This window comes from Triticum aestivum, chromosome 2A (assembly GCF_018294505.1).
Source record: "Triticum aestivum cultivar Chinese Spring chromosome 2A, IWGSC CS RefSeq v2.1, whole genome shotgun sequence".
Classification (NCBI taxonomy): domain Eukaryota; kingdom Viridiplantae; phylum Streptophyta; class Magnoliopsida; order Poales; family Poaceae; genus Triticum; species Triticum aestivum.
This window is the reverse complement of record NC_057797.1, coordinates 579,706,699-579,727,638: the sequence shown is the minus strand read 5'-3', so window position 1 is coordinate 579,727,638 and position 20,940 is coordinate 579,706,699. Positions and strand designations below refer to the sequence as shown.

The following is a 20,940-nucleotide window of genomic DNA, read 5'->3' as shown; positions in this document are numbered from 1 at the left end:
CTATGTATTCACACATGTATTACGATTTCCGGATAACACAATTATAGCATGAATAAAAGACAATTATCAGGAATAAGGAAATATAATAATAATCCTTTTATTATTGCCTGTAGGGCATATTTCCAACAGACTCCCACTTGAACTAGAGTCAATAATCTAGTTACATTGTGATGAATCGAACACCCATGGAATTCTGGTGTTGATCATGTTTTGCTCTAGGGAGAGGTTTAGTCAACGGATCTGCTACATTCAGGTCCATATGTACTTTACAAATATCTGTGTCTCCATCTTGAACATTTTCACGAATGGAGTTGAAGCGACGCTTGTTGTGCCTGGTCTTCTTGTGAAACCTGGGCTCCTTGGCAAGTGCAATAGCCCTAGTGTTGTCACAGAAGAGTTTGATCGGCCCCGATGCATTGGGTATGACTCCTAGGTCGGTGATGAACTCCTTCACCCAAATTGCTTCACGCGCTGCCTCCGAGGCTGCCATGTACTCCGCTTCACATGTAGATCCCGCCACGATGCTCTGCTTGCAACTGCACCAGCTTACTGCCCCACCATTCAAAATATACACGTATCCGGTTTGTGACTTAGAGTCATCCAGATCTATGTCGAAGCTAGCGTCGACGTAACCCTTTACGATGAGCTATTCGTCACCTCCATAAACGAGAAACATTTCCTTAGTCCTTTTTAGGTACTTCAGGATATTCTTGACCGCTGTCCAGTGTTCCTTGCCGGGATTACTTTGGTACCTACCTACCAAACTTACGGCAAGGTTTACATCAGGTCTGGTACACAGCATGGCATACATAATAGAACCTATGGCTGAGGCATAGGGGATGACACTCATCTCTTCTATATCTTCTGCCGTGGTCGGACATTGAGCTGAGCTCAATTTCACACCTTGCAACACAGGCAAGAACCCCTTCTTAGACTGATCCATATTGAACTTCTTCAATATCTTATCAAGGTATGTGCTTTGTGAAAGACCTATGAGGCGTCTTGATCTATCTCTATAGATCTTGATGCCTAATATATAAGCAGCTTCTCCAAGGTCCTTCATTGAAAAACTCTTATTCAAGTAGGCCTTAATGCTGTCCAAAAGCTCTATATCATTTCCCATCAAAAGTATGCCATCTACATATAATATGAGAAATGCTACAGAGCTCCCACTCACTTTCTTGTAAACGCAGGCTTCTCCATAAGTTTGCATAAACCCAAACGCTTTGATCATCTCATCAAAGCGAATGTTCCAACTCCGAGATGCTTGCACCAGCCCATAAATCGAGCGTTGGAGCTTTCACACCTTGTCAGCATTCTTAGGATCGACAAAACATTCCGGCTGCATCATACAATTCTTCCTTAAGGAAACCATTAAGGAATGCTGTTTTAACGTCCATTTGCCATATCTCATAATCATAGTATGCGGCAATTGCTAACATAATTCGGACGGACTTCAGCTTCGCTACGGGAGAGAAAGTCTCATCGTAGTCAACCCCTTGAACTTGCCGATAACCCTTAGCGACAAGTCGAGCTTTATAGATGGTAACATTACCATCCGCGTCCATCTTCTTCTTAAAGATCCATTTGTTTTCTATCACTCGCCAATCATCGGGCAAGTCTGTCAAAGTCCATACTTTGTTTTCATAGATGGATCCTATCTCGGATTGCATGGCTTCAAGCCATTTGTTGGAATCTGGGCCCGCCATCGCTTCTTCATAGTTCGAAGGTTCACTGTTGTCTAACAACATGATTTCCAAGACAGGGTTGCCGTACCACTCTGGTGCGGAACGTGTCCTTGTGGACCTACGAAGTTTAGTAGAAACTTGATCTGAAGTTTCATGATCATCATCATTAACTTCCTCTCTATTCGGTACAGGCGCCTCAGGAACATTTTCTTGAGTTGCGCCATTTTCCGGTTCAAGAGGTAATACTTCATCAAGTTCTACTTTCCTCCCACTTACTTCTTTCGAGAGAAACTCCTTCTCTAGAAAGGATTCATTCTTGGCAACAAAGATCTTGCCTTCGGATCTAAGGTAGAATGTATACCCAATAGTTTCTTTAGGGTATCCTATGAAGACGCATTTTTCCGACTTGGGTTCGAGCTTTTCAGGTTGAAGTTTCTTGACATAAGCACCGCATCCCCAAACTTTTAGAAACGATGGCTTAGGTTCTTCCCAAACCATAATTCATACGGTGTCGTCTCAACGGATTTCGACGGAGCCCTATTTAAAGTGAATGCGGCAGTCTCTAAAGCATGGCCCCAAAAAGATAGCGGTAAATCGGTAAGAGACATCATAGATCGCACCATATCTACTAGAGTGCGATTACGATGTTCGGACACACAATTACGCTGAGGTGTTCCAGGCGGCGTGAGTTGTGAAACTATTCCACATTTTCTTAAGTGTGTGCCAAATTCGTGACTCAAGTATTCTCCTCCACAATCTGACCGCAAAAACTTGATTTTTCTGTCACGTTGATTCTCAACCTCACTCTGAAATTCCTTGAACTTTTCAAAGGTTTCAGACTTGTGTTTCATTAAGTAGACATACCCATATCTACTCAAGTCATCAGTGAGGATGAGAACATAACGATAGCCACCGCGAGCCTCAACGCTCATTGGACCGCACACATCAGTATGTATGATTTCCAATAAGTTGGTTGCTCGCTCCATTGTTCCTGAGAACGGAGTCTTGGTCATTTTACCCATGAGGCATGGTTCGCACGTGTCAAATGATTCGTAATCAAGAGACTCTAAAAGTCCATCAGCATGGAGCTTCTTCATGCGTTTGACACCTATGTGACCAAGGCGGCAGTGCCACAAGTATGTGGGACTATCATTATCAATCTTACATCTTTTGGTACTCACACTATGAACATGTGTAGCATTACGCTCGAGATTCATTAAGAATAAACCATTCACCATCGGAGCATGACCATAAAACATATCTCTCATATAAATAGAACAACCATTATTCTCGGATTTAAATGAGTAGCCATCTCGAATTAAACGAGATCCTGATACAATGTTCATGCTCAAAGCTGGCACTAAATAACAATTATTAAGGTTTAAAACTAATCCCGAAGGTAAATGTAGAGGTAGCGTCCCGACGGCGATCACATTGACCTTGGAACCATTCCCGACGCGCATCGTCACCTCATCCTTCGCCAGTCTCCGCTTATTCCGCAGCTCCTGTTTTGAGTTACAAATGTGAGCAACCGCACCGGTATCAAATACCCAGGAGCTACTACGAGTACTGGTAAGGTACACATCAATTACATGTATATCACATATACCTTTCGTTTTGCCGGCCTTCTTGTCCGCTAAGTATTTGGGGCAGTTCTGCTTCCAGTGACCACTCTCCTTGCAATAAAAGCACTCAGTCTCGGGCTTGGGTCCATTCTTTGGCTTCTTCCCGGCAGCTTGCTTATCGGGCGCGGCAACTCCCTTGCCATCCTTCTTGAAGTTCTTTTTACCCTTGCCTTTCTTGAACTTAGTGGTTTTATTGATCATCAACACTTGAGTTCCTTTTTGACTTCTACCTTTGCTGATTTCAGCATTGAAAATACTTCAGGAATGGTCTTTTCCATCCCCTGCATATTGAAGTTCATCACAAAGCTCTTGTAGCTTGGTGGAAGCGACTGAAGGATTCTGTCAATGACCGCGTCATCCGAGAGATTAACTCCCAGCTGAGTCAAGCGGTTATGCAACCCAGACATTTTGAGTATGTGCTCGCTGACAGAACTATTTTCCTCCATCTTACAGATGAAGAACTTGTCGGAGACTTCATATCTCTCGACCCGGGCATGAGCTTGAAAAACCATTTTCAGCTCTTCGAACATCTCATATGCTCCGTGTCTCTCAAAACGCTTTTGGAGCCCCGGTTCTAAGCTGTAAAGCATGCCGCACTAAACGAGGGAGTAATCATCAGCACGTGTCTGCCAAGCATTCATAACGTCTTGGTTCTGTGGGACGGGTGCGTCACCTAGTGGTGCTTCTAGGACATAATCTTTCTTGGCAGCTATGAGGATGATCCTCAGGTTCCGGACCCAGTCCGTATAGTTGCTGCCATCGTCTTTCAGCTTGGTTTTCTCTAGGAACGTGTTGAAGTTGAGGACAACGTGGGCCATTTGATCTACAAGACATATTGTAAAGATTTTAGACTAAGTTCATAATAATTAAGTTCATCTATTTAATGAACTCCCACTCAGATAGACATCCCTCCAGTCATCTAAGTATAACATGATCCGAGTTAACTAGGCCGTGTCCGATCATCACGTGAGACGGACTAGTCAACATCGGTGAACATCTACATGTTGATCGTATCTTCTATATGACTCATGCTCGACCTTTCGGTCTTCTGTGTTCTGAGGCCATGTCTGTACATGCTAGGCTCGTCAAGTCAACCTAAGTGTTTGCATGTGTAAATCTGTCTTACACCCGTTGTATGTGAACGTTGGAATCTATCACACCCGATCATCACGTGGTGCTTCGAAACAATGAACTGTCGCAACGGCGCATAGTTAGGGGGAACACTTTCTTGAAATTATTATGAGGGATCATCTTATTTACTACCGTCGTTCTAAGTAAACAAGATGCAAAAACATGATAAACATCACATGCAATCAAATAATAATAGTGACATGATATGGCCAATATCACATAGCTCCTTTGATCTCCATCTTGGGGCTCCATGATCATCTTGTCACCGACATGACACCATGATCTCCATCATCGTGTCTCCATGAAGTTGCTCGCCAACTATTACTTCTACTACTATGGCTAACACGTTTAGCAATAAAGTAAAGTAATTTACATGGCGTTTCTCAATGACACGCAGGTCATACAAAAAATAAAGACAACTCCTATGGCTCCTGCCGGTTGTCATACTCATCGACATGCAAGTCGTGATTCCTATTACAATAGCATGAACATCTCATACATCACATATATATCATTCATCATTCATCACAACTTTGGCCATATCACATCACAAAACACTTGCTGCAAAAACAAGTTAGACGTCCTCTAATTGTTGTTGCAAGTTTTACGTGGCTGCAATAGGGTTCTAGCAAGAACGTTTTCTTACCTACGTGAAAGCCACAACGTGATTTGTCAACTTCTATTTACCCTTCATAAGGACCCTTTTCATCGAATCCGCTCCAACTAAAGTGGGAGAGACAGACACCCGCCAGCCACCTTATGCAACTAGTGCATGTCAGTCGATGGAACCGGTCTCACGTAAGCGTACGTGTAAGGTTGGTCCGGGCCGCTTCATCCCACAATACTGCTGAAGCAAAATAAGACTAGTAGCGGCAAGAAAGTTGACAACATCTACGCCCACAACAAATTGTGTTCTACTCGTGCAAAAAGAACTACGCATAGACCTAGCTCTGATACCACTGTTGGGGAAGTTGCAGAAAACAAAACTTTTCCTACGGTTTCACCAAGATCCATCTATGAGTTCATCTAGCAATAAGTGATCGGATGCATCTACATACCTTTGTAGATCGCGAGCGGAGCGTTCAAAGAATGGGGATGAGGGAGTCGTACTCGACGTGATCCGAATCACCGGAGATCCTAGCGCCGAACGGACGGCACCTCCGCGTTCAACACACGTACGGTCAGCGTGACGTCTCCTCCTTCTTGATCCAGCAAGGGGGAGGAGAGGTTGATGAAGATCCAGCAGCACGACGGCGTGGTGGTGGATGCAACAGTCACCGCAGCAGGGCTTCGCCGTTCTTCTGCGAGAGGGAGAGGTGTAGCAGGGGAGAGGGAGGCGCCAAGAGTCAAGGGTGCGGCTGCCCCTCCCTCCCTCCCCTTTATATAGGCTCCCCAAGGGGGGTGGCGGCCAAGGGTGGAGTGGCCCCCAAGGCAAGTAGGGCGCCCCCCCCCCCACCCTAGGGTTTCCAACCCTAGGCGCAGGGGGTGGGCCAAGGGGGCGCACCAGCCCACTATGGACTGGTTCCCCTCCCCACTTCAGCCCATGGGGCCCTCCGGGATGGGTGGTCCCACTCGGTGGACCCCCGGGACCCATCCGGTGGTCCCGGTACAATACCGGTGACCCCCGAAACTCTCCCGATGGCCGAAACTGCACTTCCTATATATAATTCTTCACCTCCGGACCATTCCAGAACTCCTTGTGACGTCCGGGATCTCATCCGGGACTCCGAACAACTTTCGGGTTACTGCATATTCATATCTCTACAACCCTAGCGTCACCGAACCTTAAGTGTGTAGACCCTACGGGTTCGGGAGACATGTAGACATGACCGAGATGGCTCTCCGGTCAATAACCAACATCGGGATCTGGATACCCATGTTGGCTCCCACATGCTCCTCGATGATCTCATCGGATGAACCATGATGTCGAGGATTCAAGCAACCCCGTATACAATTCCCTTTGTCAATCAGTACGTTACTTGCTCGAGATTCGATCGTCGGTATCCCAATACCTCGTGCAATCTCGTTACCGGCAAGTCACTTTACTCGTACCATAATGCATGATCCCGTGACTAGACACTTGGTCACTTTGAGCTCATTATGATGATGCATTACCGAGTGGGCCCAGAGATACCTCTCCATCATACGGAGTGACAAATCCCAATCATGATCCGTGTCAACCCAACAGACACTTTCGGAGATACCCGTAGTATACCTTTATAGTCACCTAGTTACGTTGTGACGTTTGGTACACCCAAAGCACTCCTACGGTATCCGGGAGTTACACGATCTCATGGTCTAAGGAAAAGATACTTGACATTGGAAAAACTCTAGCAAATGAACTATACGATCTTGTGCTATGTTTAGGATTGGGTCTTGTCCATCACATCATTCTCCTAATGATGTGATCTCGTTATCAATGACATCCAATGTCCATAGACAGGAAACCATGACTATCTGTTGATCAACGAGCTAGTCAACTAGAGGCTTACTAGGGACATGTTGGTGTCTATGTATTCACACATGTATTACGATTTCCGGATAACACAATTATAGCATGAATAAAAGACAATTATCATGAACAAGGAAATATAATAATAATCCTTTTATTATTGCCTCTAGGGCATATTTCCAACAGACTTCATATCTCTCAACTCAGGCATTTGCTTGAAATATTAACTTCAACTCTTGGAACATCTCATGTGCTCCATGACGTTCAAAGTGTCTTTGAAGTCCCGATTCTAAGCCGTAAAGCATGGCATACTGAACTATCGAGTAGTCATTAGATCGAGCTTGCTAGACGTTCAAAACATCAGTATCTGCTCCTGCAGCAGGCCTTTCATCTAGCAGTGCATCAAGGATCGTCAAGTTTGACCCAAGTATTCCGCATGTGCAAAACTGTCTTGCACCCGTTGTAGGTGAACGTAGAGTCTATCACACCCAATCATCATGTGGTGTCTCAATACGACGAACTTTAGCAATGGTGCATACTCAGGGAGAACACTTTTACCTTGAAAATTGGTGAATGGATCATCTTATAATGCTACTGCCGTTCTAAGAAAACTAAGATGCATAAAGGATAAAATCACATGCAATCAAAATACGTGACATGATATGGCCATCATCATCTTGTGCTTTTGATCTCCATCTCCAAAGCATCGTCATGATCTCCATCGTCATCGGCTTGACACCTTGATCTCCATCGTAGAGTCATGGTCATCTCGCCAACTATTGCTTCTACAACTATTGCTAACGCATAGTGATAAAGTAAAGCAATTCCATGGCGTTTGCATCTCATACAATAAAGAGACAACCATAAGGCTCCTGCCGGTTGTCAGGTATCTTACAAAACATGATCATCTCATACAATAACATTTATCATATCATGTCTTGACCATATCACATCACAACATGCCCTGCAAAAACAAGTTAGACATCCTCTACTTTGTTGTTGCAAGTTTTACGTGGCTGCTACGGGCTTATAGCAATAATTGTTCTTACATATGCGTAAAACCACAACGGTGTTTCGTCAAGTTTACTGTTTTAATCTTCTTCAAGGACCGGCCGCAGTCAAATTTGATTCAACTAAAGTAGGAGAAACAGAGACCTGCCAGCCACCTTTATGCAAAACTAGTTGCATGTTACTCGGTGGAACCGGTCTCATGTACGTGGACATGTAAGGTTGGTCCTGGCCGCTTCATCCCACAATATCCGAATCAAAATGAGATGTTGGTCGTAAGCAGTATGACTATCACCGCCCACAACTCTTTGTGTTCTACTCGTGCATATCATCTACGCATAGACCTGGCTCAAGATGCCATTGTTGGGAATCAAACATGGAAAAACAAAAATAAATCTATACACACGCAATGATCTATCCATGGAGATGCATAGCAACAAGGAGGAGAGTGTGTCTACGTACCCTCGTAGACCGTAAGCGGAAGCGTTTCTCAACACGGTTGATGTAGTCGAACTTCCTCGCGCTTCAACCGATCAAGTACCGAACACACGGCACCTCCGCGGTCTGCACACGTTCAGCTCGGTGACGTCCCTCGCCTTCTTGATCCAGCAAGATGTCGAGGTAGTAGATGAGTTCCGTCAGCATGACGGCATGGTGATGGTGATGGAGAAGTGATCCTCGCAAGGCTTCGCCTAAGCACTACGAAAATATGAACGGGGGTGTAAACGGTGGAGGGGGGGCGCCGCACACGGCTAAACAATTGTCTGGGGTGTGCTAGGCGCCCCCCACATATATATAGGTGGGAGGGGGAGGGGAGAGGCCAGGAGGCACCGTAAGTAGGACCGAATCCTACTTGGGCTCCTCCCAAGCCGCTCGCCGCCTGCCATGTATATCGGAGGAGAGGGGGAGAGGGAAGGAAGGGGAATCTTATTCCTCTTTTTCCTTCTCCTCCTTGGCCAGCCCATTTGGGGGGAGCACCAGCCCCTTGTGGCTGGTGCTTTTCTCCTCTTGGCCCATAAGGCCCATATCTTTTTTCTCGCAAAAAAAAGGCCCATATCTTTTGTTGGGGGTGCCCGGAACCCCTTCCGGTGACCCGATAAGTACCCGGTACCCCCCGAAACACTTCTAGTGTCCGAATACTAATGTCCTATATATCAATCTTTACCTCTCAACCATTTCGAGACTCCTCGTCATGTCCGTGATCTCATCCAGGACTCCAAACAACATTCGATCACCAAATCACATAACTCATATAATACTATATCATCATCGAACGTTAAGCGTGCGGACCCTACGGGTTCGAGAACTATGTAGACATGACCGAGACACCTCTCCGTTCAATAACCAATAGCGGAACCTGGATGCCCATATTGGCTCCTACATATTCTATTAAGATCTTTATCGGTCGAACAGTTATGACAACACACATAATTCCCTTTGTCCATCCGTATGTTACTTGCACGAGATTTGATTGTCGGTATCTTCGTACCTAGTTCAATATCGTTACCGGCAAGTCTCTTTACTCGTTCCATAATACATCACCTTGTGACTAACTCCTTAGTCGTTTGCTTGCAAGCTTATGATGTGTACTACCGAGAGGGCCTAGAGAAACCTCTCTAATACTCGGAGTGACCAATCCCGATCTATGCCAACTCAACAAACACCTTCGGAGATACCTGTAGAGCATCTTTGTAATCACCCAGTTACGCTGTGATGCTTGATAGCACACAAGGCATTCTTCCGGTATCCGAGAGTTGCATAATCTAATGGTCGAAGGAATATGTATTTGACATGAAGAAAGCAATAGCAATAAAACTGAACGATCATTATGCTAAGCTAACAGATGTGTCTTGTCCATCACATCATCCTCCTAATGATGTGATCTCGTTACTAAATGACAACTCATGTCCATGGTTAGGAAACCTTAACCATCTTTGATCAACGAGCTAGTCTAGTAGAGGCTCACTAGGGACATGGTGTTAGTTTATGTATTTACACATGTATTAAGGTTTCCGATCAATACAATTCTAGCATGAATAATAAATCTTTATCATGAATATGGAAATATAAAATAACAACTTTATTATTGCCTCCAGGGCATATTTCCCTCACTAGATGCATGTTGGATAGCGGTCGATGAGTGGAGTAAGAGTAGTAGATGTAGGCAGGAGTCGGTCTACTTGTCTCGGACATAATGTCTATATACATGATCATTTCCTTGAATATCGTCATAACTATGCGCTTTTCTATCAATTGCCCAACGGTAATTTGTTTACCCATGGTATGCTTTTTGTTCGAGAGATGAGCCTATAGTGAAAACTATGACTCCCGGGTCTACTTTTATCATACTCTCTCCATCCCAAAATTCTTGTCTTAGATTTGTCTAGATACGGATGTGTATCTAATACTAAAACATGACTTGATACATTCATATTTAGACAAATCTAAGACAAGAACTTTGGGACGGAGGGAGTATATAAAATCCAAAAATACCTTACTGTAATTTATTTACCGTATTTTATTTTATGTTTTATTTATCTTTCTATCAGTAACATATTTGATCCTTACAAATAACCGCGAAGGGGATTGACAACTACTTGATCGTGTTTGGTGCAAATATTTGTTATTTTGTGTGTAGGTCCTGTTAACGAGGTTTCATGCTGTTCTTCTACTGAATTGATGACCTTGGTTCTTAACTGAGGGAAATACTTATCTCTACTATATTGCATCATTCTCTCCTCTTCGAGAAAATCCCAACGCAGCTTACAAATAGAAACAACGTACAATCGGAGAAAAAAAGAAGACTAGTATGTTATTTATATATTTTTTTTATCGGCCATTCTATGTCCAGTCGTATATCCATTATACTAGCATTTGTTTTCCACGATATTAATCAAATTTAAGATGCATTTTGAGTGTCTTTATTAAGGAAAAAGATCATGTTATGTGAGACCATTTAGAATGCCGACGCTTACACCGGGCACTAGCATTAATTCCTAGGCCCCCCTAAAAAAGGATTAATTCCTAGGCCGTTAGTTATGGTTCGAGTTTGAATCGAGTAAATTGTCTAGAATCGATTCTAAAACGAGAAGGGAAGGGACCCGCTTTCCCCTATCTATTTGTTATCTGCGTGTAAGGGTTCTCTACGTTGATCCACAATATGGAAAGGAGTGAGAACTTGAGTGGAGTACGTGTGTCCCCTGGTGCATTGCTAATGTTCCATTTGTTTTTATGATGTTGAAGAGTAAGCGTTCAAGGATATTTTTGTGCTATATGAAAAATGCTCTGGTTAGAGTAATTACAACCACAAGTGGCAAACCGAGGGCTCTAAATGTCTATGGACACATCCAGACACATCCACAAACAATGACTGGACAACACATAAAATTTGTCCTTCACAATTGGATCATCAAACCGAAACCTTAAATCCATATTGTTCTCATGCAACGTACTTACGTGACTAAACACATGTCGTCGGACTACCAAAAATATGCAGCCTACCCTGTCAGGCTGCTCAAATTTCTTTTTTGTGAAAATATGCTACAAGGGCAGCCATTGGTGGGTTTTTTTTTTGGGTGCAAAACCGTATAAAACGGCTAGGCCCTAAAATAGGGCTGCCGTTGAAGATACTCTAACAAGACGTCATCTGTAAGACTTGTACAACAGATGTAAGTTTATTTTATAGTGATAAGTTTCACACACTTTTGAGAAACAAACTGTTGTTTATCAGTTTCACGGCTATGCAATTGGGAGCGATGCTCCTACATTTGAAGAAAAAAATTGTCTGGTACTACCACAAACTGTAAACATAGCTGAGCTACGTACACTCATCGGCAAGCTCCAGGATCATATGCAAAATTTTCTTAGACATCCATCGCTCATGCACAAAAATACAGTACAAAACATGTTACATCACGAGAAAAACCAGCCTCTTCTCGTTGTGCCGCTGCTTCAAAACCCCTCCCCCCAGAAGATGTCCTGCGACCCGAACTGCAAGTCCTGCTATAAACACACACGAGACAAGGAGATGAGTCATGAGAATTGTGAAATATGCACCGGAAAACGCAGTGGTACTCGGTGCACTTACGGGGAAGATATTCGAAGGCGTTCCGAAGTCGGGGAGCCCCTGGAGCGCCTCCGCATCAAGAGGTAGGGCTTGCCCCTCAGGGTCAGGGTAGGCGGCGTCTAGGGTTCCGCCGTGTGGCAGGCGTTCATCCAGGCAAGACAGTGGTGCATCCTCCAGGGCATTCGAATGCGATGAGGTTCCAGCGAACCAAGAGGCCATATGGGAGAAACCCAGAGGTATTTTGGGGTCGGGCAACCCCTGGAGAGCGTCCAGGCCAAGAGGAAAAGGTTGCATCTCAGGGTACACGGAGTCCGGGGTTGCACCACGTGACGGGCGTTCATCCGGGCCAGATAGCGCTACATGCTCTTCCTGCCACAATCGCAGCGGTAACATGAATACCAGTGAAATGAAGGAGTTATAAGTTATAACAGTTTACAAGGTCACCTGCAAAAAAAACAGTTTACAAGGTGACAACACAATACTTGAGGGGGGTATCTTAGCAGCAGAAAAGGTAAAATGCATGTCCTATTTAAGACATGATTTGGGTTCATGGAAAGACTGGGTCACAAGCTCAAAGTTTATTGTAGTAATCAGGTAGTGAAGGAGTTTGAAGGCTTGATAATATGCAGTACTACTCTAAGTTGTTAAGCATTGATCTTTATAAGGAATTAAAAGCTTCTGATACTTTTGTGAGACTGTTGAATGCACTCTTAACATGCAGAGAAATTTTTCATGTATAGTAGGAGTATATTGTTATTTTTGTATAGTATATTTTTTTCAAAAGGACAATAACCCCTCGGCCTCTACATCGAGTTTGTACAGTATATAGCATATGTACTACATGGACCTATAGTTGAGAATAAACTATTCAAAGGGTGGGATCCTAGTATTGCAAGGCATTGTTTCAGGGGCTCCCAATAATTCATCCACAGATCAGTATTGTTGATCCTTAATCTATAATTCTACAAGCCAAAGTATTTTATAACATGGTCCATAAAGTTAGACAAAAGCTTTCACAAAGTTGATGACAGTTTTATTGGTCAATGAAGATTTACCTGATTCTTCTCGGTTCTGGATGGGCTACTGTTTGGGGGACGAGGCTGCGGAGGGTATGTCATTGGGGTTGTAGGATCGATTTTCCCAGCAAATGGATCGGATTCTTCATTAACAAGGCACATTACAGACTGCTCATCTTTCTTTGACTGATAAAAGACTTTGGAAACAACAAGCTCCCCGTGCTTTTCATCTTGATCTACCCCAAGGTGATACTGATGCATCGTCCAATTAGTTTTTGTACGCGAGGTGATACCGTCTTTCCTAGAACGCATCATAAGAACCAATATTTTCTTCCACCCTTTTATGACACCGTTATTATCTAAGATTTTTTTGGATTTTCCAGTTTTGTGCCATCTGAAATGCACATCACAAACAACATGGTCACTGTTGCTAATCTTGCGACGTTTGCGCTGGCCAACATCGTATGCATTTGATACTTTGTGGAAGAAATGGTTGTTTCTCCCATCCATCTTGATACCTACAGGGGTATATGAGTTAACTAACCAAGAATTACTCTGAATAGTCTGAGCTAGCTATTTAATTTAGAAGGCCATGATAATAACAAGTCTAAAATAAGAAACATGTACCAGGGAGATTTTCAGGATGTGTATAGCAGATTCCTTCAGCCTCCTCTGTGGTTGGAATAAAATCATCTATTAGGTCATGGGACGGTGCCCTACCAACCTTTCCTTCTAAATGTTCAAGCAGTTCGAGACCAGTTGGATCAAATTTAACACCTGCGGGGAGTCCTGGCCACTGTGATAAGACCTGCAATGCAAAGCATGAAGTGCAACCACAAGATTCCAAGAAATCATGAGATTTTTAATGGTTGGAAACTAGAAGAGAACCGAGAATAAAAGTAAATGCAACTGTCATGTTAAATAGTTAATGGTACTTACATCAATGTGGTATTTGCAGTTTGGGCACTCAATCTGGCTAGGCGGGGGATGAGTTGGGTTTCTTATCACCGCAACAATTGTCGTGACCAATGAACTGATGAATCTGTGAGATAAATCTATTTTAGTAATCATCTTTTGATGCCTAACAGATAACAAATTTAATCAACAAAACATAATAAATGTAGCAACTAAGCTAAATGGATACATATGAGATAACTTTTACACAAACAGGCATCTATCTCAATTCTAGGTTCAATCATAGGATATTAACATAGGATATTAACTGACATAAACATATTTAAAGGGAAACGCTAATGCTCTGTCGGCTGATCGCGTGGAGAGTTCCGCCACCCGCGCAACTGTTGGATCGCCTTGATCCATGCGCTGTCACGCATGCTCGCACACAGCCCGTTTATTTCCCTTGCCTACCACGTACCACTTTACTTCATCTTGCAACAACAGCGGCATTGCAAACCATAGCGGCGAACGACGACTGCAACTTAGACAAGCTTTTGCAACATCAGCTCTGTTGCAAAAATACTGCAACAAAACCTCTGTTGCAAAAAAAAAAATCTACGACAAGAACTCTGTTGCAAAAAAGTCCCACGACACAACCTATGTTGCAAGAAATATATCTGCAACATAACCTTTGTTGTAAATGTTTCTGCAACAAGACCTTTGTTGCGAAGTAGGGGGAGACTTTGAGCCACTGGATTGTGCCACATCCAACGACTCGTGAGGCGGCAGATCTTTTTAAAAGATCCGCGGGCCAACGCGTAGCTGCCCCCATATTTAAAGCCAACAAATCAAGGATAGTCATGTTCACTAACTCGGAGAAAAATCATAGGAATGAAGATATAATTAATTATGTACTAATTATGATAAATTTGATAGATTAGCACTTGTTTGCAAATCTTTTGCCTTGCATTGCTATTTTCAACGTATTTAGCCAGAGACAAAAATATAAATTCAATTGCATTGTTATGTTTCAGAAGAAAGAGGAGAGTAACGCAGAGCAAGCCCATTGATCTGCACAGCCAATGATTTAAACAACAAGCAACATATCGAATGATGATCAGGTTGGCAGAGTGTCACCGACAGTTTGCAGCGAGCAGCAGTGGAATCTATGGCGCTCCCATTAAACCTGCAGCAAACAGAAACCTGAATAAGTTAAATCCTGAATCAGCAAACATTAAACAGCGAGGCTAAGCAGAAGAGTTGTGAATAAGTTTTCACTGGCAGATAGAGATGGAGGGCCCAACAGTTAACATGTTCGAGGTGGCACACAGAAACGTCGACCATCAGGACTGAACTCTGCACCTGCACACGATCCAAAGGCACAAATCTGCAATTTCTCTACCCCTCGTCTTACTCCTTGGCCGCTACCACGGCCCAGAGCTTGTAATAACAGAAGCATCTTCGCTGCGACCAGAGCAGTCTCCACTAAACAGAACAGAGCAAAACGGAACAGAAGCCTTGTCTGCTTCCTCCTCCACGACCACCTCAAGCAGATCGTGATCAGTCTCCACTAGAGCGGGACGGAACAGAACTCTTGTGTTCCGCTGCTACCACGGCTGCTGCTTCCTCCTCCACCACCACCTCAAGCAGATCGACCGTGAAATCCCTGCACCACCGCCGCTGCAGCAACGAGCAGAACAGGGCCGGATTCACGACGGCGGCGCGGAGGCGCTACCCTTCTCTGCTTCCGACTTTTTTTTCCCCGAGAACTTCACTGCTTCCTTCGAGAGGAAGGCCCCTCCTCCGCCATCGCAGTCCCAAAAAGAAAAAAAACCGCACCGCCACTGCAACGACGAGGGAAACCTGGCCGGAATCACGTCGGCGGCGTCACGGTACTGGGCTGCTCTGCTCTCCGACGATCTCGCACTCATCTCTCCGTCAGACTGACGACATCTCCTCTGCCACGCGCTCAAGCTAAGGTTATCAGCACCCGGGCTCCAAAACCACGCGCCGGAATCCACCACTCGCCGATCAATCGCGACGCCCCTCCGGATGAACCCGAAACCCAGCCCCCTCAAGACACAGATAATACCCCCAGACTGCGTGCGTGAGAGGATAAAACAAACAAGATCCAGAGCAGCAGCAGCAGTAAAAAAAAGAAAGAAAGAAGGACAGAGAGGCCGAGCCGAGAGTTGGAGATCAGAAACAGAGCCCGACGCGGCGTACTTACGCTGCCGATGCCATGGCGGGCGCACGGCTGCGCCGCGACGGCGGGATTGGGGATGGTGGTGAGAAACTTGAGAGCGGAACGGTGAGCGAGAACCGAGAAGAGAGGAGTGTGCGAGGAGGAGCACGGGGGGAAGTGTCCGAGCCTGCGGTGTGCGCGGCACTAAATAGGCGACGGCTGAGAAGACGCGGACCGGGACCACCGGCGCCTGTGGGAAATGTTTTGTCCACTGCAGCAAGCAAACCCCCCCTGCTCTGTAGGCTCGGGAGGGCTGGGAGCTCCTGGGTTCGGTCGCTCCGCGGGAAACTGGGCTTGGACGTCGACTTGGTTTGCCATGGGTGTCTTTGCTTATTATTCTTTTCAACGAGAGGGAAACTCTGTGAGAAGCCTTTTGCGATCAGTACTTTTTTGCCTAATACTCTAAGAAATAGCAGTATGCTTTTTTTGACAGGCTAAAAAAGAGTAGTACTTTTTGCACTACAAGGGAGTGTTTTCATGACAAGAGAGGATTATCTATCTCTTGGTAAGCAAGGGAAGTGAGTTATACCATGGAATAAAAACAAGACTTTGTCCAATTCCCTCAAAAGTGGTCCATCCATACTACTTCATTCCAAAAAGAAGTTGCGAAAACTGCGTGCGCCGCGCCGTCGCTACACGTGGAGGACCGAATGGGCGGGGCGAGGTTCGGGAGTAACGTGCGCGTCTTTAGGATCGAGGAGCAGGAAGACCGAAGCGGGTGCTATTTTTAGCAGTATATAAATGCATCCTGAAACGGACGCATGAGTGTCTTCTTTTGCGTAATTCGCGTGGAACGTTTCATGCTTTAGGGATAAGTATTCAGTCCAAACCTGAGTTTCCATCCTCTTAGTGACAGTGATTTGTGCGGAGAGGCTCTGTAACGCTTAATGCGACTTTGCCGATAACCCCCTCAAGTGGTCGAGGCAGTGTGCTTGCAAAGTCTGATCTCACTTCGCCGCGACAAAAATCCAAATTCCGTTGTTGTTGTGTCCATGTGCCACTACTACTCATAAGAAGCATGTTGGTGTTGTGAGACCGGCAGTACCGTCGAGAGATGACAAATTTCTTCGGAGGGGATGCAAGTGACAAATCGAGATGTTAGCACATACGACAGTCTGTTTACCTAGGTTCGGGCTCTCCCTAGGGAGGTAACACCCTACTCCTACCTCTGGTGATTGTATTGCAAGATTGCTCATGACGGGCGATGTTTCTTGTGTTACAAGGTCGGGCGTGGCAGCGGACAAGGAGAAAGATGATGGGTAGGTGAAAAATCCTAGGCAGATGGCTCTAGAATGCCGTGTCCATCTCTTGGTTCCTATCCTAGCTCACATTATATACTCGGTCGAGCTAGGGTTACATCAATTGGTCCAGTCCAAGATGGGCTTGCACCACTAGAATGGCTCGGACCAACCCTATTGGTGCTCTGGGACCGGGGGTACCCAGGCCCGTATGCCTGCGGCCTATCGCGTGCCATCCTCAAAGGCCCGGTACGACCCAGCGTCAAGACTTCGCGAGCAAGACCCTCGCGATGCGAACTACATCAAGGCCTCCCGAGGGGCCCCCGCCGGGCGGTCTCCCGAGGTTACCTCACAAGGCCCTCCCGAGGGGCGGATACTTCTAGGCTCGCCACCCAGCATCACGAGGCGCGTGGTGACGTAAGCCATGATGAGCGGAGCCAGGAGGGCGCCAACGGGCGCAGGCAAGGACACTTTCCTCTTTGGTGCTAAGGAGGCAAGGACGTATGCGGGTTCCCAAGGAATCCCCCAAAGGTTTCCATTCCGGTGCAACGAGATCAGGACCACAGACGCCAGGACGGAGGTCATCACCGAGCCCACCCGCGCGTCACGACCAGAACCTTTGTAGGCGAATACCAGCTTTAGTCAGGATAGGATGTACTCATGCCCCCCTTCAAACTGGCCATTGTGGTATCCCTTCCAGCCTAGAGCTTTGGGGGAAGAGGACCGTCGGTGTCAAAACCGGCGGATCTCAGGTAGGGGGGCCCAAGCTGTGAGTCTAAGGATCAATGGTAACAAGGGACAATGGGGACACGATGTTTACCTAGGTTCGGGCCCTCTTAAAGGAGGTAAAACCTATGTTCTGCTTGATTATATTCGATGAGTATAGGGGTTACAAGAGTTGATCTACCTCGAGATCTCAATGGCTAAACCCTAGCTGTCTAACCTATGATTGTTCTGATAGCCTCCACAGACTAAACCCTCCGATTTATATACACACCGGAGGGGCTAAGGGTTGTACAGAGTCAGTTTGCAGAGGAAGGAAATAGTACATCCGGACACCAAACTTGCTGTCCACACATATAGGAGTCCTACCCAGACACGGGGGGGGGGGTAGTTTTTTGTTTTATTTTCACGGCCCATCAGTCCGGCCCATATCGAATAGACCGGATACCCGAGGACCCCCTAATCCAGGACTCCCTCGGTAGCCCCCGAACTTGCCTTCAATGACGATGTAGTATCCGGCTTATGTCTCCGGCTTTGCAAGGCGGATTCTTCATCATACTCCGGATTGATGACAATCCGGTCTTGACCTCCATGTTCTGCCTTTATGATTTCTTACTGTCGTCGCCTCAATTTCCACGCGCTGGGCGAATGCGAATGGTCCATTTTTTTTACAAATAAGCCCCTTACCATGCAAGGGCGTCATCTATATAAGGAGGTTAGATCCCCAAATGCCATCCACATCGCGTAAAGATCATCAGAGCCAACCATGAAAAACTTCAAAACATGGCCATTCACCCCTAGCTCTTCCTCACGCCCTCATGGACCTCAAGCGGGTGATTGGCGAAGCTGCTCTGTATCTCACCTCCAGCTGAATCGACTTCAGACGTAGGGATATCTCCCTCCCGCAGATCTAGTCTTCGTGCGGGCGGAGCCTTATGGTTGTCGCTTTATTTTATGAAATGCAATCGCCATGTAATTGCTTTACTTTATCACTATGCGTTAGCGATAGTTGTAGAAGCAATAGTTGGTGAGATGACAACGACGCTACGATGGAGATCAAGGTGTCAAGCCGGTGACGATGGAAATCATGACGGTGCTTTGGAGATGGAGATCAAAGGCACAAGATGATGATTACCATATCATGTCACATATTTTGATTGCATCTGATGTTTATCTTTTATGCATCTTATTTTGCTTAGTACGGCGGTAGCATTATAAGATGACCCCTCACTAAATTTCAAGGTATAAGTGTTCTCCCCAAGTATGCACCATTGCGACAGTTCGTCGTGCCGACACACCACATGATTATCGGATGTGATAAGCTCTACATTCACATACAACGGGTGCAAGACAGTTTTGCACGTGCAGAATACTCAGGTTAAACTTGACGAGCCTAGCATGTATAGACATGGCCTCGAAACACTGGAGACCGAAAGGTCGAATGTGAATCATATAGTAGATATGATCAACATAGAGATGTTCACCATTGAAAACTACTCCATCTCACGTGATGATCGGACATGGTTTAGTTGATATGGATCACGTGATCATTTAGATGACTCGAGGGATGTCTATCTAAGTGGGAGTTCTTAAGTAATAGATTAATTGAACTTAATTTATCATGAACTTAGTCCTGATAGTATTTGCATATCTATGTTATAGATCAATAGCTCGCATATAGCTCCCCTGTTTTATTTTGATATGTTCCTAGAGAAAACTAAGTTGAAAGATGATAGTAGCAATAATGCGGACTGGGTCCGTGATCTGAGGATTATCCTCGTTGCTGCATAGAAGAATTATGTCCTTGATGCACCGCTAGGTGACAAACCTATTACAGGAGAAAATGCATACGTTATGAACGTTTAACAAGCTCAGTATGATGACTACTTGATAGTTTAGTGAACCATGCTTTACGGCTTAGAACTGGGACTTCAAAAATGTTTTGAACGCCATGGAGCATATGAGATGTTCCAAGAGTTGAAATTGGTATTTCAGACTCATCCATGTCGAGAGGTATGAGACCTCTGACAAGTACTTTGCCTACAAGATGGAGGAGAATGGCTCAGCAAGTGAGCATGTACTCAGAATGTCTGGGTAGTACAATCGCTTGAATCAAGTGGGATTTAATCTTCCAGATAAGATAGTGATTGACAGAGTTCTCTGGTCACTATCACCAAGCTACTAGAACTTTGTGATGAACTATAATATGCAAGGGATGATGAAAACGATTCCCAAGCTCTTCGCGGTACTGAAATCGGCGAAGGTAGAAATCAAGAAAAAAGCACAAGACGACTAGTTTCAAGAAAAAGGCAAAGGAAACGAAAGGGAACTTCAAGAAGAATGGAAATCAAGTTGCCACTCCCGTGAAGAAACCCAAAACTAGACCTAAGCCTGAAACTGAGTGTTTCTACTGCAAAAGAAATGGTCACTGGAAGCGGAACTGCCCCAAAAAACTTGACAGATAAGAAGGATGGCAAAGTGAACAAAGGTATATTTGATATACATGTTATTGATGTGTACTTTACTAGTGTTCATAGTAGCCCTTGGGTATTTGATACCGGTTCAGTTGCTAAGATTTGTAACTCGAAACAAGAGTTGCAAAATGAATGGATACTAGTGATACGTCTCCAACGTAACTATAAATTTTTATTGTTCCATGCTATTATATTATCTGTTTTGGATGTTTAATGGACTTTAATATGATCTTTTATATTATTTTTGGGACTAACCTATTAACCGGAGCCTGAAAGCACAAGTGCTCCCTGGGTGGTTTTGGTAATTAATGTCAACATATCTCTTGTTGGACTAACACTTTTACCTAGTATGTTTCAGATAAGTTCAACATTGAAGT

At 44.9% G+C, this 20,940-nt stretch overlaps 1 pseudogene; it reads right to left on the bottom strand.

Moving 5' to 3' along the window:
* Positions 1-11,650: 11,650 nt before the first annotated feature.
* On the bottom strand, positions 11,651-16,323 carry LOC123185621 (uncharacterized; annotated as a pseudogene).
* Between the last annotated feature and the right edge of the window lie 4,617 nt (positions 16,324-20,940).